Source organism: Passer domesticus, chromosome Z (genome assembly GCF_036417665.1).
Source record: "Passer domesticus isolate bPasDom1 chromosome Z, bPasDom1.hap1, whole genome shotgun sequence".
Lineage (NCBI taxonomy): Eukaryota > Metazoa > Chordata > Aves > Passeriformes > Passeridae > Passer > Passer domesticus.
Genome location: NC_087512.1, coordinates 40,607,011 through 40,633,123, shown reverse-complemented (window position 1 = coordinate 40,633,123; position 26,113 = coordinate 40,607,011). Strand labels below are relative to the sequence as shown.

General features: G+C 35.0%; 1 long non-coding RNA gene across 1 annotated transcript in view; it reads right to left on the bottom strand.

Moving 5' to 3' along the window:
• LOC135291439 (uncharacterized) overlaps positions 1-25,867 on the bottom strand; it is a 41,240-nt gene extending 15,373 nt beyond the window's left edge. Inside the window, exons 1-3 of the long non-coding RNA XR_010354238.1 lie at positions 25,827-25,867; positions 13,392-13,443; positions 11,083-11,161 (exon numbers count right to left, since the gene is read on the bottom strand). This is a non-coding gene — a long non-coding RNA (uncharacterized LOC135291439). The remainder of the gene's footprint in view (positions 1-11,082; positions 11,162-13,391; positions 13,444-25,826) is intronic.
• Between the last annotated feature and the right edge of the window lie 246 nt (positions 25,868-26,113).

Genomic DNA, 26,113 nt, shown 5'->3' with positions numbered 1-26,113 from the left:
TGTTTACATTTCTCTCCTGAGGCCCTCAGCTCCTCAGAAGGGGAAAAATCCTAACAAAGGATTTTTCATAAAATATCATTGTGACAGTCACCTGGTCATAAAAGGAAATTAGGTTGGTCAGGCAGGCCCTGCCCCTCCTAAAAAACCCAGCTGGCTGGGCCTGATCCCTTGGTCATCCTCTATGTGCTGTGTGCTCACATTCAAGATTATCTGTTCCACAACCTTGCCAGGCACCAAGATCAGACTGATAGGTCTGTAGTTTTCCAGATCCTCCTCTCAGCCCTTCTTATGGATGAGTATCACATCAGCCAACTTCCAGTCATTTGGGACCTCCATGGTCAGCCAGGATTGACGAAAAATGATAGACAATGGCCTGGGAAACTCTTCTGCCAGCTCCCTCATCACTCTAGGGTGGATCCAGCCAGATCCCACAGACTTGTGAACGTCTAAGTAGATCAGCAGGTTACTAAATGCTTCTTCCTGAACTTCAGTGGGTCCATTTTTCTTCCCATCCCTATCTACTAGCTCAGGAGGTCAGCTGTCTGAGGACAACCTGTCTTATTGTTGAAAACTGAGGCAAAGAAGGTGTTAGGTACCTCAGCCTTTTCCTCATCTTTGCTAACTATATTCCTCTGCATGTCCAATAAAGAACAGAGGTTCTCCTTGCCCCTCCTTTTGCCATTGTCAGGATCTGATTGCTAAAGGTTCTTAGAGACGCCTCTGCCCAAATGAGACCATATGCCAGTGACAATAGTATGGGTCTGATAGTAAATATGGGAAAGAGGGGGAGAGAGAGAGAGAGAGAGAGAGAGAGAGAGAGAGAGAGAGAGAGAGAGAGAGAAAATAGGTATGGGGAGACAGAGAGAGAGTAACAGGGACAGAATAAGGAAAATTTCACCACTCCTTGCATCCCAACAATATTTCACTGATCCTTTCCTTCTTGGTGGTGAAGGTCTGTCCAAAAAGCATAGAATCTGATGGGTTAATATATGCTCAGGCCAGGTAAACCCAGGCACCTGCGTTGGGGGTGGTAGGGGTCCTTGCCATTGTCTCTTACAGCAGACTCCAATATTGTTGCATCATGTGCAGTCCTGTGGTGCAAGGCTTCAGGAATTCCTCTGGGGGGACACTTCAGGGGGGCCTTTGATGGATTGAGGCATGCTCTCTACTGCCTCTCATCTGAATGTCCCATGGATGTGGCCTTCCCAGGGTTGGGTGCTCCATAGCCAGATCACAATAAGGAGGATGGGTTCACTGGCCCTGTGCAGAGGTTACAACACATTGAAACTTCCTCCCCTCACCTTGGTTGGGTGGGAAATCTGTGCAAACCTGCTTCCAGCAAATGGGTCTGGTGGCTAGGGCGTCCCCCACCTGAAGCAAGTGAAAGATGATTCTTAGCATGACTGCTGGGTTTGGCTCTCATCCTTTTCCTTGTTTAGTTGTTTGTTTCAGGTGATTTAAGAAGGCGTTTCCCATTTAGCTAATCTCAGCAGTTTGACTTTCAGTCCAAAGTCCCAGTTCAGGGAGGCTTCTTTATGCAGTTTTTGTTACAATGAGCAAAGCTTTATATCAGTGTTTGAGGAATGAACTATTTCAGTCTCTGACAGCCATTAATGTATTTGTAAAACCATTTTTATTGTCCTTCCCTGAAGTACCAAATTATGTTCTAACAGGGTTTTTGCCTCTTTAATTTTCTTCCTGCCTGATCTAGTGACATCCTTAAATATTTCCTGAGTAGCCTGCCCCTCTTTCCAAAGTTGATATATCCTCTTTTTTTCCCTCCATTTTTTCAAAGCTCCCTGCCAATCCAGGCAGTCACCTTCTTTGTCAGCTCATCTTGCACTTAGGGACAGCTTGCTCCTGAGTCTTCAAGATTTCTTTCTTGGAGTATGTCTACCCTTCTCTGAATCCCTTTGTTTTCGGGAACTGTTTTCCAAGGTATTCCCCAAATTAATTTCTTGAAAAAGCCAAAGTCTGCCCTCTGAAAGTCTAGTGTAGAAGGTTTGCTGGTATGCCATGACTCAGATTCTCTAGATGTTCTGTGGAGGTCATACAGAATCTATGATTCAAGACTAAGTCTCCAGAAAAACTGGAAAGATTTCTATATTCAGTCTGGCATTGTGTATAGCCCATGAAAGCAGAGTGGAATAGGATTTGCCAAATGCTGTGAGAGTTGATTTATACATGTCTTGAACACATCATAGGAAAGAGCCATAGATGTACACCTCCCCATATGACAGGTCCTTCTCCATATTAAACCTTTTACATTCCCCACAAACTTGAAGCCATATTGACAGACCTCAAAGAGAGCCGCATTTGAGACACAAGATTCATTTGTGTTTACAAATTTACAGTACTTGAATCTTTGAGGGAGAAAAGTACCTGTATCAGCTACATGCAGGTAACATTGTAGATTAACTAAAACTGCAGACAAATCAAGGGAAAACTCAGTGTTATATTTTCATGGCATATATGGTCATTAAGAATATAACTTTTTACACCAAATCCCAACTTGTCTAAACAGCCTTCCTGAAAGAAAATTAGCCCACGTTAAGCATAGCCTTAAGCCCATCTACAAAACCATTGATTTGAATGACAATTTAAAAAGGAAAGCTTAGGGTTCTCCTAATTAGGTGTTTAGAGTTTAAAAACAAGCCAGCAATTTTGTGGAGTACTCATGTTTTTTTGGTAATATGAGACTTTTCTTAGCCTTTTTTAAAACTGCCTTGTGTTGAAGGCAAGATATCAAGTCTTACAAGTGTACTTTTGCTAAGAAAAGCATTTTCTTCTGCATAGGACTGTGTTCCCTGTAAAATATATATATAACTATAAAAAAGCTTATCATTAAATGTAAGTAGTTGAAATAGTCAGATGTTACACCCAGTGAATATCAGAGTAAATATTGTATCATATTAATTTATTTAAGGAGTTGTGAATTAACAATACTACTTTACTAACTTTTGCCATATGATGCAAGGAATAAAATAAGGCTAAGTGTGTCTGTTTGTAAATAAAGCATGTTCGTGTTCAATTCAAAAGATGTAACATTCATTTCACCTTTCAGACAATGAGCAATGCTGCATGTGAATCAGTCCAGCTGCAGACTGATGGAAAGACAGAGGAGAAAGTGATACAACTTAAGAGTTAGGCTACGAATGAAGGAACACTAGTTGAATAATTTACTACAAAAATACTGCAATTCACAGAATAAATTATTTTATTAATATTATTCAGCTGACTTCAGCAGTGAGACTAGCACATCATAATCTGACATTAAAATTGACTGCTTCAATGAAAGGGCATTGTTAATGAGTGTCACCTCTGAAGAAGCCTCTGCTTAGCAGGCTGAAAATCAAGATGATCTGTGTGAAAAAAATGCTCAAAATACTTTATTGGTAGCAGTCTATCAGAGGTTAACTCTTTAATATTAATGAAATTGCAAGTGTCAGAAAACAAAATAAGAGCTCAGGAAATAGTAACCGTCCTTCATTAACTAACAATAAAAACATTCAGTAAATCAACTTTCAGAGAAGCCAAGAGCAAATCTAATTTATTAAGGCTCTGACATCACAGATCACCAATCTCTGAATGGCTTTTCAGAAAAATTGGAATTCAGTTTGGATGCTGTGCATGTATAACTAATGGAGATGTAACACACATGCATTTTTAAATTATCCTCTAGGTAATAGAAGCAAGTAAATTTGAAAAAGACTGAATTTACTTAGAGGCAAAACTAACAAGACTATGATATGGTTTGCTGTCACGGCATATGCACTTATCTTATGTTTTTACATCTCAGTCTAATGGGACTGCATGGACAGCACCCTTCCCTTGTGGTTCTTCTCACTAACAGACTTCCCTGATTGTTGTTTGGTTTTGTTGGGAATTTGGGAGGCTGTGGGGTGTGTTGTCGTTCTTTTTGTCAGTTTTTTTCTGGCTGTAGTAATCTTTTTCCTCTGCATCAATAATGACATGAAAGTACTTCCAAACTGCAGACTTGCATGTCCAAGTGCACTGAATGCTGTTTGGTTAATTACAAATGCAGACTTGCTCTCAGAGGGAAAAACCAACCAAAATACTTTTACTTTTGATTATGCAGAATAGAATAAACCAGTGAGACTTCTTAATTACGATGTTAGCATGCAAGTTTCTTGCAATCTATAACAAACAACTATTGAGTGCAAAATTGAATCATTTGTGCAGTGCAAGCAAAAAGATCTTAGTACTAAGTATCAGGTGAAGTATCGGAAGATGGGTAGGCATTTTGAACAAAAGTTCTCTCCTGAGTAGCACAGTTTTCCATGTTTGGTTTTGCAAAAACAGATTGCACCATCGAAAACATAATTCTGAAATTTCATGTTTTCTATAGGTGGTAGTAAGACATAGTAGAATAAGATTTACAGAATTGGCATATTTTTTTTGCCCTTGCTCATGATCTCCATCCCATTGTGAGGGCCTACTTAAAAGAACGGATGCAGCCCTTTCAAACTTCTAATGTTGCTCAGAAAGTTTTGCAAACATTTTAGTTAGTGCTAATGTAGTCATTTTGCATGAGATTTCATCATACCTAAAAAAATTAGTGGATTGTGAGAAATGAACCACTTGTGTCTTAAAACATAATTCTTTTTCAGAGAAGAGTGTTATAGTGACAGGCAAATATTCATATCCCCTACAATGCTGTCCATCTACCCATTCTTAAGATATTCAATGTCCTATTTCCCTAGCTCATCGAGGTCCCTCTGAATGACAGCCTGATCCCCTGGTATAGGAGCCCTTTCTCCCACTTCACTTTCATCTGTAAAACTGCTGATGATCCACATAATCACCACCTTCTGGTGCTGACCACTTATCACTCTTCAGGTCAGCACATTGTCTGTTCATCTAGCCCCACCTTCATCAGCTTTTTTCTGAAGACCATATGGAAGACAGCCTTAAAAAAGTCCTTACTGCACTCTGCAAAGTAACATCACCACATATAGGAAAAAAAATGGACATGCCGTCATCATGAGTCACAGCTTAACAGCATTCAAATTTATGTTACCATGAGACAGGTTGTGTTTGTACTCATATATGACTGTGCTGAAGAAGTGTAGTTCAGTTACTACAACTTTATATCAGCTAGACCTCAACTTGTCTTGGTGGGTTCCTCACAGATCGCTTCTCAATGTTCTTCCTGTGCTGAAAACTTCAGAGCTGGACATAGTACCACAGGGGGTCTCACCAGAGAAGAGTAGAAGGAAAAATCTCCTCCCTGGCCCTGCTGCCCACACAGTTTTGGCTGCAGCCCAGGACATGGTTGCCCCTCTCAGTTAGGAGTGCCCATGGCTGGGTCATGTCCAGCCCCTCATCACCAGCATCCCCAAGTCATTCTTGGCAGGGCTGCTTTCAATCTAGTCATTCCTAAGCCTGTATTGAAACTGGTGGTTGCTCCAACCCAGGTGCAGCACCTTGCACTTGGTCTTGTTAAACTTCATAAGATTTCCATGGTCCCAGCTCTTGAGCTTGTCCAGGCTCCTCTCAAAGACAGGTGTTCAGGTGTGTCAACTGCACCACTCAACCTGATGTCATCTGCAAATTTGCCAAAAGTGCACTCGATCTCTTCATCTGTGCCATTAATGAGGATATTAAATAACATTTGTCCCACTACAGACCCCTGATGAATTCTTACGGGCTCCATAAAGTCAACAGATCAAACTTGATGCATGCAGAATATTTCAATGCTTTGATGCTGAAAGATCAGAAGCTATGAGAAATGTCAGGGTTTCAAGTAGAATGCAGAGGTATTCTAGTCTGTTTGATAGTCTGATATTTTTAAAGCAATTTCTTTCAGTATCAGAAGGTGGAACTGGGTAAATAAAGGAAGCTATATAAATAAATATATAGTCAAGAATTAAAGCTGGTTTCACATGATTAAAATCCAGTTTAAACTGCCTAGTCACAGTTAAACATGTTATTTAAAACTCACTGAAGTTCTATAAGTTTATTTACATTGAATAGTAATTACTCTACACAAATGATCTGGGGACCAGTAATTATTTATGGAAGAAATTAGCAAATTAGTTAAAATAATAAAGATCTAATGATTTAGTGAACTAGTTGCTGACAGCCAATAAACCATGTTTCATGTGTTCTGAATAAATTATCTTTTTAATTATCATCAGCTCTTATGTTTTGTTTGATGTCTAAGTGGAAGAGTTGTGTTTACAAAACACAGTGCTTTTACAAATAACATACAAATATAAAGTGACCCAGAGTACTTAAACAATTGATTATGGTAATAACATAAAGAGAAGTTCTGAAGAAATCATTAGATTCCCCACTGTGATATTCTTGTTACCAACTTCAGCTTTTTTTTTTTTTTCCCTTCTAAAATCAGACATGGTCTGGTTTCCAAGAATGGAGTGATAACATATTATGATTTCAAATAATGACATACGGTATTTGGTAGCATTTTGCATTAAATTTGAAAAAACCTGTATGCATTTTAGATATTGAGACTTGTTTGTGGTACTCAGGAGAAAAATATGTATCTGTTACTGATCAAATTTAGATGGTTTCTAATGTGAAAGTATTTCTTAACTGTGGGCACCATGGGCATATAAAGGTGGCTCCTCAGAAAATTATAAAGTGTCAAAAATTTCTGTATTTTAATTAACTCTCCATCAAAGGGGCTTAAAAAGTTATTTAACCAGTATTGCTTTCACCTGTTTATTAATTTCTTATACAGAATAAAATTTACAGTAATTCATAACAAAAATTATTTAATATTTTTTCAGTGCTCTTTCAATAAAGTTGAGCAGCATAGGAGCTTTCTAATGGAGCTTCTTCAAAAATTTATGACAAAAAAGAAATTTCCACCTATTTACATTTTCCCAAAGCTGTTTTCAGTCTGATATTGTTAGTTGTTGTTTTAACCTAAGAAAGAAACCAGAATGTTTTTTCACGAGTCATTCTCAACAGAACGTTAATGTTCAGTGAGTTATACAACAGATTACTTTCCTATTAGCGTCACCCAAATCAAAAAACTTCTGAAACTAAAAAGAAATTTTCCAGTTGGAGAAAGAAACCCCAGTTTAGCTATTTCCATTGGGCTGTCTGTCTGAACTTAAACCAAAAAATCAACAAAAGCTGTGTCTTTTTTCTTGGAGGAGTGGCTAAAGAGAACTATCACCAAAAACCACAACCATTTAATCTTACTTACAGTTTATTTGCATTCTTCATAAAGGCTCCTTTTTCATCCTGATTAAATTTTTTGGGATGATTTTTTTAATTCTTGTTTATAAATGTACTCCTATGTTATAAAAGACCAAATCAAAGAGAACAGCTAAAGAGATAAGTGAGAGAAATAATGATCATTATTTGGGACAGGGAATACCATCACAGACAAATTTAGATAGGGAGACAAACAGGAAATTAACAAAAGTCTTTTCTTCTGCTTTTTTAAGGAAAGCACAGAAGAAGACAAGAGAAAATAAAGCACTATAGAGTGTTTGGCTGGGCTTTTTTATGTCCAAATAGCAAGCAGTAAAATACTTAAGTGATAAAATAGAAATCTTGGTCAAAACCTCATCCTGACACATTTCAGTAAGTGAGATATTGCAAAATATTATATTGAATTCAACCTCACACGTGACCATATATGAAACATTGGATGCTGAGAATCAACTAACCACTAAACACCGACTACATTTGCTGGTGTCACCAATACTATACCTCTGCAGAGTGAGCAGACGGAAACTGATTCACAAAGCAAGAAAAATTTTGACTAACTGCCCTCATGGACTCAGGCTCTGTATTTTGTTTCCTAATCACCTTGAGAAAATGATTATATATCTCCCAAGGTGTGATAGGAGTGACTAAAGGAAATCATTCCATTCACTTCAGCAAACCTTTCACTCTAACCTCAGTGTTCTTTCAAGGAAGCTCCATTGATATTTTCCTTCCTATTTAATATATTATAGTGCACCTACAACCACAATAAAATGGTAAATAAAGTAAGACATCAACCAATAATAAAGGAAAACAGAATTCAGAACCTCAAAGACAGAAGTTAGTGAGAAGACTAATCACAGAATTAACTGGGTAACAGCAAACTCATTATTGATCAATTTTAGCAAAAAGGATTCTGAGTTCAATGAATTTTTCAGAAGTTGTGCCACACTGCACAAAACATTCCCCTTTTCTTTTCCAGGAAATAAAGCAAGGGTGCATGCACATAGACCTCCTCAAATGGAGTTGCAGTCTCTTTTCCAAAGATTTCTGTTGTGACTCCAGAGCAAACAAACAAGGAATTATTCAGTCCTACGAAATCAAATGCATTTCTCTGTATACAAAAGAAAGCACAGCTATTTATAAACTTCGGGATCTACAGAATCTGAATGCATCAAGGTTTAAGAGCCCTGATTTCAACTCCAGTACCTGAATTCTGCTTTAATTATACTTGAGGTCCCTCCGTCTCTTCTTGTCTCTCCCATGAATGACAAAGTCAAATCCAGGTGGTTCTACTAAGGTTTTAACAACCTCAGGGCCTTAAATAATCATAACCTACAAACATGTATATCAGACTATCTGCCTACTGCTGAAATTTAGAATTCCAAGATGTAGGAATGGTCCTGAAAAACACAGCTATTTTTCTTAATTAGATACTTATTTTTCTAGAATTAGAGAATTTTGTTTCAAAATCTTTACTAAAACATGCCTCAATTTCTTTATTTTGGCTATTATTAATAAGTATGAAATTTTCTAAAGACCCATTTAACCAGCAACCTCTAAAGCTGCCTTTTAAGCAGCAGAGTAGTTTAGTTTCTTTCTGTAGGGAAAAATGATCAGGCTTTGCTTATTTTGCCATGTCTGAGTTTTCTTTTATGGCAGAAATAAACAGAAACAAGTGCAACTGTCTTCTGGCTTACTTGGTTTCCAAAAATGAAGTTTAGATTTCAGTGTTGCAAGGGCAAACTTATAACTAAATATTTTTTATGAGAATTATATTGAAATATATAATTAATTTTGAATGCTTCTAAGTGTCTTAAGGAATTTTTTTCAGTTTTTGCAAATCTCTCAATCCATCCTACAAACGTCCAAGTCAAAAACAGTCTTTTCCAGAATGCAATCTGTCAAACCAGTTACTTTATATATTTAAAGCCAAGAGCAAAACTGATCAAATGAAGCTCTCATACTAAAAATCATTATTACAAAAGTAATAATTACAAAACTAATAGCAGGAAAATACCTTTATTTAATGATTTTAGGTTTCTAGCTATATATTATGAATATCAGTTCTTTCCTTGCCTTTCCTTCAGGTTCACTTCAGTGAATGTTCATTGCTTACCCATGTTTCACGTTGACAGTTAATAATCTCATGGATTTGCCTGCTTGTTTCAGGAGAATCAATCATGTCGTGTCAGTCCAACAAAACCTATCAAGATCACTAATGCTTTGTCCTGCAATCAAAATGTCTCTTAAACTGGCAAAACAAAATCTAAGGGGCAGAGAGCTAAAACAAAACATTTCTTTTTTCCTAGTCCTATGAGACTTCTCAAATGTGAAGAAATTTTAAATGTTATCCATTACAACAACAAACATGTCTACTCAACTCCATAATAATTGCTAAATCACTCACAATGGAAATAATCTGCATTTTTCTATCTACAGTGTAAGCACTGGCAGACTATAATAAACTATATGACATAAAATGTATGTCAGGGATAGCTAATCTGCTGGACCCAGTCTAGTATTTGAATATGCTCTGCATGTAGCAAAACTACTTCTCCTCTACTTTACTGAGCTAAGGAAAGAATAGTGAGTCATAATCATTACTTTCTGGCCATGGTACGATGTTGTTGAATAATTTTTAAATTACCCTATAGACCTTCAGTGTTACCCTATAGGCAACAAAAAACAGTGACAGGCCCTTCTAATTTGACTCAGAAATTAAAACATTGTAAACTGAAAATTCCTCAGATTTTCGTAGTTGTACAGAAAGAGCTTTTTAGAGCATGATAGAATGTTTTTTACATCTGAATTTAGACTAAAGGCACTTTCTTCTCTAGGTACTAATACTGAATTGAATACAATGTCTAACTAGTCCATATATGTATAAGACAAAAAATGCTTTGAAAAACATGATTAGAAAATAAAGAGGATATGGGAAGAGAATATGAGGAAATACTGATATTCATTTAAAGGCTGAGGTGTTCTATCCAGAAACAAAACCTGCTGATTAATCTACAGAGTTTGCAAGAAAAAGACAAAAAAATAAGGCAACTTTTCATTACTTAAATGCTTCCACTAGAAGACCATTCAGTTTTCATAGAATGAAAGAAGACTATTCATAAACTCAGAATATTCTACTGCCATAATTTTTTTTAGACAAGAAAACGCAACACTAGTGATAACCCTCTCTCCTTCAAATACTGTCCCAAATGTTGTCCCATAAACAAAAAAAGTAATATTTTTTCATTATCTTCAGTCTTTTACACTAAGATTAGTATGTCCAGTCCTCAGAATTTGTAGCATAGGCAAAGCTTTTCATTGATCACCTTCTCTTGAAATATCTAGATCCCATTGCTTCTCGACCTCTTACAGATGAAACTGTAGTAAAAGAATTTTAAAAATTCAGGATAATACTGTGATACTGAATGTGTAAGCCCTATTTCAAATACCTACAATATCATCACAGAACAATCCTGCTTGAAGATCCCTAAAAAAGTCAGTGAGAATGCTTTATTCGTCCGCTGTCACATGCATTTCCAGACAACAAAATTATCCTGCAGAGATATGTGGCTAATCAAGTAGGTCTATAATTCATACATCAGACAACCACCAGTTTCTACAAATAGATCTCACTGTTCTTAAAGGAAAATTATTGCCCCTCCTACACAGCTTTCCATGAAGCCCACCCTCAAAAATCAGGAAATCACAAACTAAACAATAAAAGTTAATGATCTTCTCAATGTGAGGCCATTTGTTTCCATCTTTATCTCACCTGAAAAAGTATAAATTGTGATTCCAGCTTCTCAGTAGTTAGCAAGTTGATCAAAATTCAAATGCTTCATAAATTAAATGTAAATATAGTATTCTGACCTTAACCCTGTGGAATTTTGAATCCTTAGCCTTCATTTGCTTGTTCTTCATCATTTCCCCAAACATTTCTTCTCATGTCCTTCAAAAAAGACAGAGAAAAAGAATTTGCTAAACTGTTGCATATGCAGAGATTCAAATATATCTGACTTGGATTTTCTCTTCCATAATTTTCAGCCCTCTAAAAACAGAGCCTAATACTGTGTATGTAAATGAGGGATTTCTAAAGCTAACTTCACAAAAGAAAAATTCAGAAAACACAAAAAAATTAATTAAAAAATAGTTATATTCCAGTATTATTTCTTGGCTCTGGCCATCCCCACAGCTAGACTGTCATCAGAAATATCAGAGGGCATTTTGGCTTCAACACTTTGTACAAAAAACCCTTTTATCAGCACTTACAGATTTGTGTATTGGCATAGCTAAATACAATTTTAAAAGCCATTATCTTTATTTTAGCTTATCATACTTTAATTTATTTGATGATAAATGAGTTATATGTTCAGACTAATTATTCTATAAAAATCAGTTTAGCCTGATCAACACTACAAGCAGAATAATAAAGCTATAAATTATGAGTAAATATGAAATTGATAGCCTGATTTGATTGAGTTGTTTACTACTCTAGGATTCCAAAGGCATTTATTTCACAAATGCCTACATATTAGTTAATAATTGAATATTCACATGATCACATGCCCCAGAGAATGGAAAAAAAAATTCAGTTTAACTTAATGTTTACATGTGTATATATATGTGTGGGGTAACAGTGATCTATTCTATGACAGATTATCTCAAAAGGTAAAGTGAGGTTCTAGTTTTCCAGCTAAATACAGGTCAGGTAAATAAGACTTCCTTTTCCAGTCTGTAAAGGCACTGTGATTGTTTCAGCAAGAAATTCTATCACCATGAATCTGGCTCATGTCAAATAGCAGGATTTCTAAAGACAGAGAATAAGCTCAGAGTGAGGTAAGGATTACGAGTTTCCTCTTGCAAATCAAACTTTTTTTTCCCAAAAACCTGATAAGGTTATTTAAATATTAATCTACTACTTTTTAATTTCTTTCGCTTTGAAATACCTTTTTTTTCCTACTATGGCATCCAAGAATGAAGTAATAGAGAAGTAAAAAAAAATTACTTGGCAGAATACCCTCCCAGAAATGAAAAAACAGCAGTTTTTTGGGTTCGAATTCCTATTTCAGATAATTTTTAAATTATGTTTGAATAGAATTTCAATACAAGAGATTAAAAGTATAGTACGAGGATACCCCGCCATCTGATGCTTAAGGAGGAAGATAAAGTCCCAGTTTCTCTCTCAGAGGCATTAATTTAATATTTCTTTCCTGAGTACTCCAACAGTACTCATCATTAAGCATTTTATCAATTTAAACATTGAATATATTTAATTTTTTTCATTTTTTCAATGACAAAACTGTAAATCTAGTTCAGCCCCTCAATTTGTACTGTAGTTTATTGTTGTTTTTGTTAAATGAAGCAAAAATCATTCAGTGCTTGAATGGTTCCACTTTTAGCTCCTTTTAAGCCTCTGGAGAAAAGACTCATTTTCAGAAAACCTCTGGGGTTTTGTCATCAGTAAAACTAGCCAGGAATGAAAACAGATCAATTAACAACAATGAAAATACTTCCCAAACATCCTTTCATGTGTTGGGCCCAAACGTTGTATCCATCTTACCAACCCTGTCTGCAACAGACAAGGACAATCTGTCTGAGCAGAGGTGCCACCAAAGGAGCTTAGCAACTTTACACATAGATGCGCCATCCCAATGAGAAGGAAACTAAACATGACTTTCGCACAAAATTATTAATTAGCAACACTGAGGAGGCAAAATTGGATCAGAGCATCCAGAGAAGGCTTAGGGTTTTTACTTACTTAGAGGGACAATAGGCCAAAAGCAGAAAAACATTGTCCCACTGGAGCTATAGTTGAGATGTTATTACATGAAGAAGCATGAAGAAAGCAAAGCTAGAAGTGTCCTCTGCTAGATGTTGCAATGCCTTCAAGAAATGTGTTTCTAAGTGAAACACAAGCATCAAAAGAACAGAAAATTATGCAGTCAAGATCAAGAACAAACACAATGTGTTTTTAAATTTCAGCTTTTCAGTAACTGAATGGAAGACCAAGAAAATATCTGACGATATTAAAAGGAAACACTTTCAAATTTAATGAGAGCTGGTTTTACATTTAAAATAGTGTTATAAGGGGAATGATTTTCTCTGCAAGAGGATTTTGGTTTAGATAGTTAATTAGACTTTCTGAAACACTAAAGAGGAAGCAAAATCTCTTCACTCACCTGAAGCAGGATAAAACAGAAGTGCCTACGGCTTGTAAATACACAATTGCCACTGTATAAATGAGAAAATCAGATAGAATAGGTAATAAGAAAAGACCTAACACTTCACAATATAACAAATCATCAACCTGGCTCTTAAAAATGTTCATTAATGCAATTTTACTCAATGAACTACATATTATGAGTATGCATACACGTTTGAGAGGATGTGTGTGTCAGGTTTCATTAACATTAGTAAAGGAACGGTTTCAGTATGTCTGTGGAACTCCTCTTCAAAGAAAGGAAATTATTTGCTGAAACCCAAAATTCTCACTGAACTCTCAGTCCTGACTCCTCAGTCCTCCCTGAGACAATTGATTCTTGTGGATATACATACATGTAGGGCCTAGCAATCTCAGAGATGTAACTAGAAACTAGCTGTGTTGTGGGGTATAAAATAAATATTAAGGTTTTAAAAAATAAGACTCATAGGAATTCCATGACATTATTTCCTTCCTGCAAATCAATTTTATTTGTATCTCTGCCAGACACGTACAAAGTTTAGAAGTGCGTACACTCCAATTCAGCTACTGTGGGATTGTTCATATATATATACGGGTATTTCACATATTCCTTTGACATTTACACCACTGGAAGATGTGCAAATACTCCTTATTTTCAGGAAGAACAAAACCAGAAAACAATAACAATGACAACAAAAACAAACCAAACCAAAAACCCAAAACAAGGAAACAATCAATATTAAAATTCAAAAACAAATAAACAAAACCATAAACAAAAAAATGTAAACACCACTAAAAACCACCCAGTCCAAAAATTAAAAGGCATATTGTCTCTTCAGTCTGGTCAGCTGTCTAAATTGGAGGATGACTTGCTTTCTACAGTGAGTAAATCTTCTATGTTATCACATTCAAATCTCCTCCACTTCTCAAAAAAATGATTTAGTGCACATTTCACAAAGATGAGAATGTCACAAAGGGAAAATCCAAACCTTGGATCTTCAGGTGTTTTATCAAATTTTTGATGCACATGAAAATAAAACTTAACAGCACTTATGAGCTTATAAAGATCTTCATATACAGACAATATTTCTGCAAATTAGCCAGAACGCAAAGAACAGTCCTTCAGTTTCCTCACTTAAAATCTGCAGGCTCATCAAAATCCTATGCAGGGATATTTATCAACTCCTTTATATGTTCTCCACTATCCAGAAATCTAAACCTCTCCCAAGTGCCTTGTACCAGACTTTATCCTCATTCCTAAATATTTTGAAGGAAAACCCAAATTTTTTTATATGTAAATACTTCAAAATTTGTTTCTATTTTATTTTTCTTCTCCTTTTTTTTTTCATTCATGAAAAAAAAGGATCTTCATGGAAAAATTGACTGTAGAAATCAGTTTTCTCCTAAAAACAGCAAGATCTCAATCTTATATCTTGCAGAAGTGAGACAACAAACAATTCTTTTGAAACAGAAATCATTTTTGCAGCACCTTTATACATATTAGTTCATTAATTGAGTACTATAATCAAACATAACAAGCTTTATCACTTTCAAAGAGGTGGGGAAAAAAAGGGAAGGAAAAAATTTAGCTTTATCATAATAGATTTTCAGAGATACTACATAGTTGTTATTATAGATTTAGGTGATAGGATGAAAGATCAGCCTGATATTCTAGGCTTTTCAGTATGCTTCTCAACGCATTGTGTTTATTTATGAGGTGATTGTTTTTGCTAAAACACATTTGATCCTTATGTTTACACATATTAATATTGTAGATCATTAGTATTAGTATTAATATTAGTATTTTAGTTATGTTTACACATTTAATATTTTTCAACTCAACTGCTATTCCCATTGTGTTCATCAGAAGTTCACTTATATTTGCCATAATTTTTGAGGTATGAAAATATTCCCCAAAAGTACTCACATTTGTGGTGAAAGCTTTCCTGGCCTATTGACTCAGATGCAGGCTGAGGGCAGGCAGGTTGCAGCACACCCACACAATAACAGTAATGGTTTCATTCTGTTGGCGTTTTGGTCCTTTTCTTTGGCAGAGTGCATTACCTATATACACTGAAGTGGCTACCAGCAGATGCTGTAAATTACTTCATCTGTCACTATTACAATCATATAATTCAATTCAAAGAATGCTGGAAAATGAGTTTTGTGTTGTTGATGAGGGAGAAACATGAGAGGAAGAGAAGCACAAAGTAGATTGTTGACTGCTGTGAAGGCAACAGTCTCCTTTCATAAGTCATGTTTAAAACCAGTATAAATATTAATTAAAGATATTCAGGGAACTTCAGGTTTCCAAAAAGTACTGCAGGACTCCTTATAGAAAAATGGAGTCTTAATGTCTGTCCTACGTTAATACTTCCTTTTCATGAAATGTGAAAAAAAATGCAGAGAAAAGATGTTCTTTACAAATAAGGAAGACACTGCATACCAGTTTCCTTTGTTAATAAGGTTTTTCTTGATAATAAAACACAGGTCAACCTATTACTCTCACATTCATTACTCTATTTTATGTTTTCCTACCAGCTATTAATTTCTGTTAGAAATAGAAGCTTGGAGGATTTGACTAAGTGCTCACATTGTTGTGTTTACTTGTATCTTAAGACAGGACTAACTTTTCAATCCTAATGGGAATAGCTTCAAATTGTCAAGCTCAATAGGGCTAAATGACACTCAAGAGGTTCTATTCTGGAGAAAGTACAGTTTGCCTTAAAGAAAACTCTTATGCTAGCCAAAAAGACTTTTAGTCCTCAGTGTTGGAGATTCACTAGGCTGCAGAGAACCTGGCCGACCTGCCACAAAGCTTTTGCTAAAACTATTTCAAGGGAGAAAATTGGAAAAGTATAACTTTATCCATACCATTTTGCATCCTTGTTGTATGCAAAAAATTGACTTAAAATAAAAAGCTGGTATCATTTCTGATTAGCAAATCAAAATATAAACTTAAGTTAGCTAGGAAGAAAAATCATTCCATCTACCCCAATTTACATCCAGAGTCATTATCAAAAGCAACCTTAAAAATTTCTTTGAACTTCTAAATCAATAAAAATAAAATCTCCCTTTAGCATGAATTGGCTGATTTAAGCAATGCACACATATTGACTCTTTGTAAAAAGAAATCTCACTTCTAGTAAATGCTTAACACCCTCATAAACAGTTCTGTTTTGCAGGACAAGATATAGTTGCATGAATGTAAATTATATAATTAAATTCATATGCCTGTGGAATTAATGAATAGAGCAGACAATGAATTTGACAATACTTCAGGGATAATTTTTTTTCTTTAAATTAAGAAACATTCTTTACTGCTCATAGTATATTCTGTCTAGCACTGATGTTAGAAGTTCCACTTGCAGGGTCCTCCTCCATTTTGGTTTGGGTAATGAGGACATCTTCTGGGAAGTAAGAGAATAGTATATCAGACAACGGGGGTTTTTCATCATTTTTAATGCCTTTTCTTTGTCACTTCAAAAGGCCTGGTAGGTCATTCAAGCATTGGCAGGTATTTCCTATTCCACTTAATCTCGCTCTCTAATTCTACTCCATCTCTTGGAGTCTCCAAGAGACATATTTCCTATAAGCTAACTGTAAAACAAATATTTGTCATCGTTATCAGTACACTGTCAATTCAATTTTTCTTTGAAAATAGTTAAGAATTTCCTCTGTGAATGACGACCCTATCCTTTCTTTAATCTCTCAAAGAGTGAAATACAATAAACTTCAAACTAGCAGGTAAATGGACTTCTAATCTGTGTTTAATAAATCATCACAGGATGACTGTGAAACAGCTTGATCTCTTTTGAAGAGCTCGTCATACTTTGCAAAGTTCTTCAGAAGTTCTTAGAGAGGTCTGAAGATATTCTAATTTAGGAGCCCATATAGTGTATGACTCATACTACCAATATCCCTCTTTTCCAGCAAAAGTGATCAGTATTACTATTCAATTTAGTTAAAGAGAGGAGAACTCATTTACAGTTGAATGCTGCCAAGATGAAATACAGGTCTTTCTTTAAATTAATGTGTTGAAATAATTACTAGTGAACTTCGTAAAATTCCAAGGGTCGTTGAGTTCATACCCTGATTATCATGAATGAGAGTACAAGAGGAAACAGTATGACACAATTGGATTGCCTTCATTGTTACTGAGATTATTTGTTAATTAGAAAACTCACGGGGCTCTAATTCTAATTAATTCTTTAATAATGTAAAGTGAATATCTGACTGATACATTTTGTCACATTATTGGTGAAAAACACAATTAGGTGTCACAATGCAGAATGAAAGTTCTTGGTAGTTCAACAAGCAGCACAGTTACTCAACAGAAAGTTGTTGACGTGTGAGAGTTTGTGTTGTAAATCCTACTTACCAAGAAATTGAAAATCTGAGAATGCCACTGCTCTTTCTGCTTTCTCATTTATCCTGAGCTATCAGAAGCTTTTATTATCAGCTGGTAAAAGGTGGCTCAAATCAGTGAAGCTGAATAGAGCCCTGCCAACAAAAAGTTGCTACAATAGGTTCATCTGACTGGTCACTCTGGTCTTCTAGTTCTCAGAGCAGCTGTGGGGGCCTTTTTTCTTTCTCCATATACTGTGCACAGAAGAGTGTTTCCAGTCTTTGTCTGTCTTGCCAATTTTTACCCATTTTAGTATTTGAAGTCTCCAGACCACTGTAAGTAAATCCATAACTTTTGTTTGGTTTAGGAATGGTCTTCATAAGAACACAATTGGTTACACATTAGTGAGGTAACTTTCTATAAACCAACACTCAATTCACTTTCAGTCATATAGATCTAAAATATCAGTACACTTCACACTGTTCTGCAAAAAAATGAGGACCACTTGCTGTCAGTATGACACCTTCTACATGTGACATGCTAATAGTCTCCATGAAATACAGAGTGAGAATGGGCTCACAACACTATTTCAGGCTCAATAGAAGGCAGCAGGAGGGAAATGAGGTGGCATAACAAGCACATAACTCTTAGAATGCATGAATTTGTCATATAGTAGCTAACCAGCGTGTTTTCTAGTGTGGGGCTTGCCATGTCTTATTACATATTTTGTAAAATTTCATTAAAATAACACACTTGATTCCATGTCTAGCAAAAGATAACCCTTACTTTAGGATTACACTTTAAATAATAATACCATCTTCTATCATGAATAGTCCTTCTGCCACCACTTTGTAAATGAATTTATTGTCATCCACCAGCTTATTTATCCAGCATTTAGAAAACAGTTATTTTTTTAAGAGAGACATCGCCAGTCTTTCTACTCATTCTTTTTACCCACTAGAAGTTAAAGCTTTGTTTTTAACAAAACTTGTATGTATTTTTTTGTTTGTATGTATCAATCATGTTAGTTTTATATGTTCACTTGTTTCACCACCATACCTATGTCAGATTGAAATTTACCAGCTGAACCATTGTTTGTTATTTAACATTTTTCTTTTCTTTTAAATCAAAAATTTTGTAAAACACCAAACATTTTGGAGCCTTTTTAAAATAACATTTTAGCAAATATTAATGTAATGTAAACATGTAAACCAAGTTACAGAGATAGGATAATTATTGAAATATTATAATTTATTTTCAGGAAGAGATCAGTGTTTGATATTTTTTCTTCCTTGTAGAGTTGTGAGTTCAGCACATGCTGAAGAGCTTTATTAAAGGAGAAGCACTGGCTCACATAAATGAGCCAGTGCTTCTCCTTTAATAAAGGAATGAGCCATTCTCTTAGCCTCAGGCCCTTTTTAGAAAAGTTCTTATTTCATCTTGTTTGAATGTAAGGATGAGAACCTCAGAAGGAACAAGGCATCTTCTTCTCCCTGGAATGGAGGAATAAAAAAAGAGGGACAGATAATATCAATCTCCAAAACTGGGGTGGAGTAGAGAGGGCTGTGTGAGAAGACTTCTGACCACCACAGAATTTGCAGGCTCCATTACTTAGGAACACCCCATTACAAGCATAAAAATGTTGCAGTTTTTTATGGCACAGGATATTTCTATATGCTGTGAGGAATTAGGGGAACTATGAAGAAGGATGTAGAAGTGTAAGCATAACAAAATAAGAATGTTATGTGACTGACACCAGCTCCGTAAGTTTTTATCAAACTGAAGTCCCCTCTCTAGTAAATCTTTGACAGTTTTTGTGTCCATTTTAGAAAAATGGAGTCCTGTTTTAGATTTCATATAATAATTTAAGACTGGATGAGAACTGTATGATTAAGAAACTATGACAAGAATGGGGAGATAAAGAAGAGTGATAATATGAGAAATGTGACTTCAGAGACCTCATCATCAGTTAGATAATTTCCATGATGCATGTCAAACTTACAACCATATTCAGATGGACAGAACTTATGAACTCCAGAAATCTACAGGATAATTTTTCATGCAAGAACAGGACTGAATGCAGAAACTGACTCATTCTTTTAAGCTCTAATATTTTTTTCTGTTGTAAGGCATGAAAATAATCATCTACCTTTTGCATACTTGCAAATGTAATGATGTGAAGAAAATTTGAACCTAGATTAACATCAACTGATTTACTACAAGGTATAATTCCTTTTGATGAATGCAACACAGACTAGATGGCATCAAAATATGAGCAGGAGGCCTTACACCTGACATTAGACTATGCTCTATGCTAATGGGAGGAAAAAATGATCTCATGACCTTCGTGACTGTAACACACAATTGCTATGTTCTCATTTCTAAAATTGTATCAGAACTAAGATTTTTCTCACTGAGGTAACTGTAATGGTTTAATTTCTAAACACTGCTAAAAATTGGAATTAAGGATGCACAAGTCATCTTATATATGAACTTACTGAATAGCACTGTACTATTTTGTTCCACTTAGGCTCTGTAGCTGAGATGACTTTTTGCAGGTCAACTTCCCCTTTTTCTCTATTTTCCTCATGACTAACTCCTGCAGTCATGGTTTGGCATTAGGCTGGACTGAATCAGGTTTTCAGAGTTTGAATTCAATCCAACGCTTTTGCTTGGAGCATATCTGATATATAGATATGAGAAAAAAATACATAAAATAGCGGGGTTTTTTGAAATAGTTTTTTTGCATTCACTTGGTAAAAATGTGATATGGTAGAGTTTAAAACCAGTTTGAGAAGAAATATGTTTTAAATACATTAGAATACTAGAAAAGCCACTGCAAAGTGTGCAGAACTGTAATATGCACTAGGTGATGGCTTTCTTACTCATATTACTGCAATGAAGGGCTCTGAGCCTTTATATTAAAACTATTTTCAATACTTTGTAAGTCTGCTGTAAATATTACAGACAGAAACTCAGAATAAAAGGTTTCCCATTGAAAATATGTAATTTAAAATTTTCTTTGGTTTCTGTTTGTTGGGGTTTTTTTTCCTTAATTGTGTCTTAGTTTATTTTGTTTGTAAATGCAGAACAGAATGAAATAATTTCTTAAGGCATTTTGCATTGAGAGTACAAGAATGCATTTTAAATATGATTGAGACTGGCAATTTTTAACATCTCAGCTGCATAGGCAAAAAAAAAAAAAAAAAAAAAAAAAGAACAGGTGAAATTTGATTATACCAGGGCTTGGCTTAGCTTTAGCTTTACTTCATTAACATGCTTCCTTCATGTGTTACTACTCCTACTCCTACTTCTACTCCTACTCCTACTCCTCCTACTCCTACTCCTACTACTCCTACTCCTACTACTACTACTACTACTACTACTAATGTATGTGTATCAGCAATTATTATGTATTATATATACTATGAATAACTATTCAACTAATACAAAGCAGTAAACTGCCTTTTAAAGTATCTAAGTAGGTGTTCAGTGTTTGTCAGTGTGTGTCAGTGTTTCTTGACAGCTTGATTTGCAAAACAGTTTTATGGAAGATTTTAAAGTCCTAGCCTTGACTTAGTTCATATATTTCACCTTACAGAGCACCTTACAGAGAATTAATAAAACGATCTCATTTGTGATCCATCAAGTTAACATTTGGTGAGTTAAGATTAGAAAAAAAAACTTGTGTTCCAGTTCACCTTGGTACAAAATTAATTGATTACTTTTACTGGTAATACAAACATGAAATTCATAACTGAGTAAAGCTCTTTGTCTTCCATACCTGAAACAGTTTATATCTCAAGGCTGGGGAGCTGATTTAAAAATTTAAACAATGAGGGCAAAATATTTTACCAAAGTTATTCTTAAGTAGTAAGAGCACAGGAGAAAAGTAAATATGATGGCAAGATATTTCTCATTTCAGTATCTCCACAGAATTTCTTCAGAGAAATGTATACAAATCTCAAAAGAACAACTGGTAAATTTTCTTCCCAAGACACAGAGTGAAAATAATCTGTTTCTGTTATGAAATCAGACATATTTCTTTTAGTTTTCCAATTTAACCTTTTTCATACAACACTACATACATTCCTTAGAGTTATAGAATAAGGTGAGCTTATCTATAGGGATCTATCAGGTTCACAGAGTCTAACTCCTGGCCCTGCACAGGACACCCAAGAGTTACACATGTGTAACTCTGAGAGAATTTTCCAAGGGTCCCTGAACTCTCTCAGGCTGGTGGTGTGACCACTTCCCCGGAGAACCTGATCATGTGCTCAGTGTGAGCTATGTCAAGTTTTTGACCTTGAAAATAATTAGAAGCAGTAAGTTTTGCAATGGAATGATGAGTTTTTAAAAATAATAGTTTTGTCTTTTTGTAATCCACTTCAAAAATCCTTGAATGTATCTTTATTCTTTCATTAAGAATCATAGAATGATTAAGGTTCAAAAAGACATTTTAGGTCATCAAATCCAGCTGTCAAAGAAGGCACAATGAGAAGTCTTATTTTCCCTAATTATATTTCATTTATCTCTTCTCCATATGTTCACATTCTTCTTCTTTAAATTATGCTACTTAAAAATATTAAAATTTTCTTCTTTCCGTTCTTAGTAAGTTCAAAGGTGTAACTACAGATGTCTCAGCTAAGCTACAGAGTATTGACAAAATTCTTCACTAGAAGTATCAGAGGTAATCAAAATATTTTTTAAATTTATTACATTTCAGAATATATTTGTATTTTAGGGTACAGAGTGTTCCTTTAATTTTCAATAAAGAACTTGTTAGGAATTTCTTATTGTCTCTCTTGTTAATATTGCCTTAAGTACTGTATCTCAACACAAACTGACTATCACAGAAGTTCCCCAACACAAAATTTATATATTTGTTTGAAGTTTTCCATACTTGACAGTCATGGTCCTCTTATCCAATGACATACAATAGCACTTTTTCTAGTATTTCTCATGATGGGAAGGAATTAGTAAAAGGGAAATATAATATTATAAGTGCATAACTTGATTCTTTTGAAGCTTTTTCTAGTTTTAAAAAATGCTGACATTTCTTTTGAAATTGTAAACAGCTTGTTCACTAGCATTTATTTATGTGTTTGCTGTCTGCTCAAATGTGTCCATTTTGATAATAAGGGATCCAATCAAACACTTACTGATTATCTGGGTTCCATTTAATTGTGGTTTTGAAGTAAAACATTTTGCAGATCTAATTAGCTTCATGTTTCTAATTGTCATGGTTACTCCATGCACTTTTATATGCTATACTGTAACCAGCACCATTTCTATGCAAGTAGTATTTTTCAAAATAATTAATTCTGTCAGATATGAGATGAGATGTCTTATTATTTCTCCACATAAATTGAGCTTTGAAAGGAAATATTACAGTACTCTTTGTTCCTATCTCAGTTAACACCATCATTTCTTCTGCATACTTGCAATGTCCCAAAAGGATTAAAATTCTTTATTCTCTGGCCAAATTTATGCCTTAATCTTTGTACACCAATAATCCTCCTAGGGTAGATGCCAATAAAACCCATCTGCTACATTTATATTCTGATGGTAGTCCAACTCTATGCTTTCAACCATTGTGTTTGGATGCAATGTGCTATTAAGCAACTTCTGTGTTTTCCAATAAAGAAAGCTGTATATCATTGAATAATTAAGTAAGCCATTTAGAAATAGCATTAATATCAACATTAGTACTTGCTCCAAATTCCTTTATTGATCTTGTATCTTGGTTAATTTCTTCCTCTGCTGAACTAACTGTTGTAAATTGTTTTGATGAACATTGCTTTCATCTATTTATTTCAACAATAAATAAAACACAACACTGGCAAACTATATCCAGAAAATGTTCTGATGTTTCAAGGGTTGTGATCAGAGGTGTTAAAAGGCTGAAGAATAGGGTATACACTTGAATAACATAAGCCACCTGTTACTATTTTTCTATAACAGGTAGTATTTATTGTGCCTTCTGTCAAAACATATAACTGTTTCTGAACAAAACTTTCAAGCTTATTAGATAGGGGGGATTAGTATTATTTGTATTGTAAGACTGACACCACTTTTTTTTGCTGTTTGGACAGAAAGTTCTTCTACCAAACATATTGATGCTTCCTGTGAGCAAATACATGTGAATTTATGGCTTCTATCACAGCTGGCTCCCCTGACATATTAAAAAATCTAGTTCCATAAAATTGGAACGCAATGACTACATAAGAAAAAAGCAAGAACATTGTCTATATTACTTCCAGTTACGTGTGTTGCTATTTAGCCACAGATGACAGCAGAAACCCACAGAGCTGCTCACTCACCTTCCTCTATTCTTCCCCACTGGAATGGGGGAGCAAATCAGAAGGGTCTAAGTGAGAAAAATTGCGGGTGGAGGTAAAGACCATACAATAGATAAAGCAAAAACTGCACACCCAAGAAAAGTAAATAAGGAACTCACTATTCCTATTCACTTGCTAATCAGACAGCAGATGATTAGTCATTTCAAGGAAGGGAGGACTCCTTAATGCTTATTAATTAAGAACATATGGCCATTAAGTCCAAACTCCAAATTTCTTCATTTTTCTCCTTAGCTTTTACGTCTGAATATGACATCCATGGTATGGGATGTCTCTCTGGGAAGCTGGTGTTTGCTGTGCAGGCTGTGTCCCAACCCTACCATGTTCATGTAACATGAATAACAAAAAGGTCTCAATGCTGTTTAAGGGCTGTTCTGCAATAACAAAAACTATTTTAGATTTGTTTTGGTTACCTTCTATGACCAAAGCCAACTTTATCACAGCCAAAACCTGTATGATGAGTGTTCAAGAAACCAAAATCTGTTTCAGAAAATAGAATGCAGCTACTCATAACGCTTTTTTTTTGCCTTTGTTAGGTGCAGCAATAAAAGTAAGTTTCAAGATTGATAGTTCTAAAGATGAAGGGAAGGTGATGATAAACTTTATCTATCAACATCAGGCTGAACTCAGAACTGCAGCTAAAGCAATGGGTCTTATTATAATCAGAAAATTATATTCCAACAAGCCAATTGACTTTTGCTGCAATTACTGCACATATAGAACCTGAATAAGGTTAGGTATTTTACATGTGAATAACGACTCAGTGAATGATCCATAGGACATAAAATTGAATCTTGAACTGTGAATGAGAACAACAAACAGTAGACAGAAAATTATTATAATAATAAATTTTAAAAGTCCTTTGCATTCATTAGAACAAAATCATTACGCTGGTATTTCCTTCTTCATCAATTGCTTTTCTTTAGACTTTAGTGTATTACAAGAATGTCTGTGTCTTTCAGACCGAAAATAGCACTTTTAAAAGAACAAAACAAAATATTGTCTGTGAAAAGTGTCTATTACTGCTCCAGAAATTTCACTGCCTGAAAGGGCCCAACTTACTTCTTGAAACTGAAAAATTATTTGTTACCATAATTTCAGAATAATGTTTTCAACTTAAGATCATTTGACTTAGAATTGCCCCTTCTTCACAATAAAATCTTTGCACAAGTTCTGAATCACAAACTCCTCTGATCATTGTCTGGAGAGAGTCATCATTTGATTACTTAGAGAAAATGAACACACTTGAGCTCGTAACCTCCCATTTAAACATGCTAAAATCAGAAGTCATACATTTAAATAATTCTACCATCAGACACTTTTCAGTGGTGTTTCTTTCTCTGTGTTCTGTAGAACCATGCTACGGTGACAAAACCAGCTGGCAATTCTTGTGATTATTTTTTCAATATAAATTCTAACACCATCTTTGAGCTAATTCAGTATTTGGTATTCAGGGAGGAAGAAGAATGTCAAAGCACAGACTGGCTGCATCATCACTTCAAAATAAAACCTTTTCTGTCTTGAATCCATCAAGTTATTTTATCTCAGGTAATTACACTCTTTTCACTGATAGCACAAAAAACAACCCTTGTCCTATTCTATGAAGTATTTTTCCCAAATGAGCACAAGCCATTGATTAATAAATCTAATCATTGTCTTTGAAGAGGTATACTTTTTAATCCTATTCCAAATAATATAAGCATAAATGTAAAAGGAGAGACAATACCATGTCACAGGTTATTTGGCTGTGTGGTGTTCAGGGCTGCAGATTCTCTCCAGGAACAGTTGGTTGCCTGGAGCAACAATACTGCAGGCTGCATGTACGTGTCTGTAGATGCCAGGCTGCAGAGACTTTTTGTTGTTGTTAACTTAAGGCATTAGAGCTCTTAGGGCAAGACTAGGTAATAACTAAGCCTGATTTTATGTATGATTTTATGTATATGTATATTTTATGTATAGTTAGCTCCTCTTTAATGATCAAACCCAGCAGCTCTTACAGGACTAGTGTTCTTT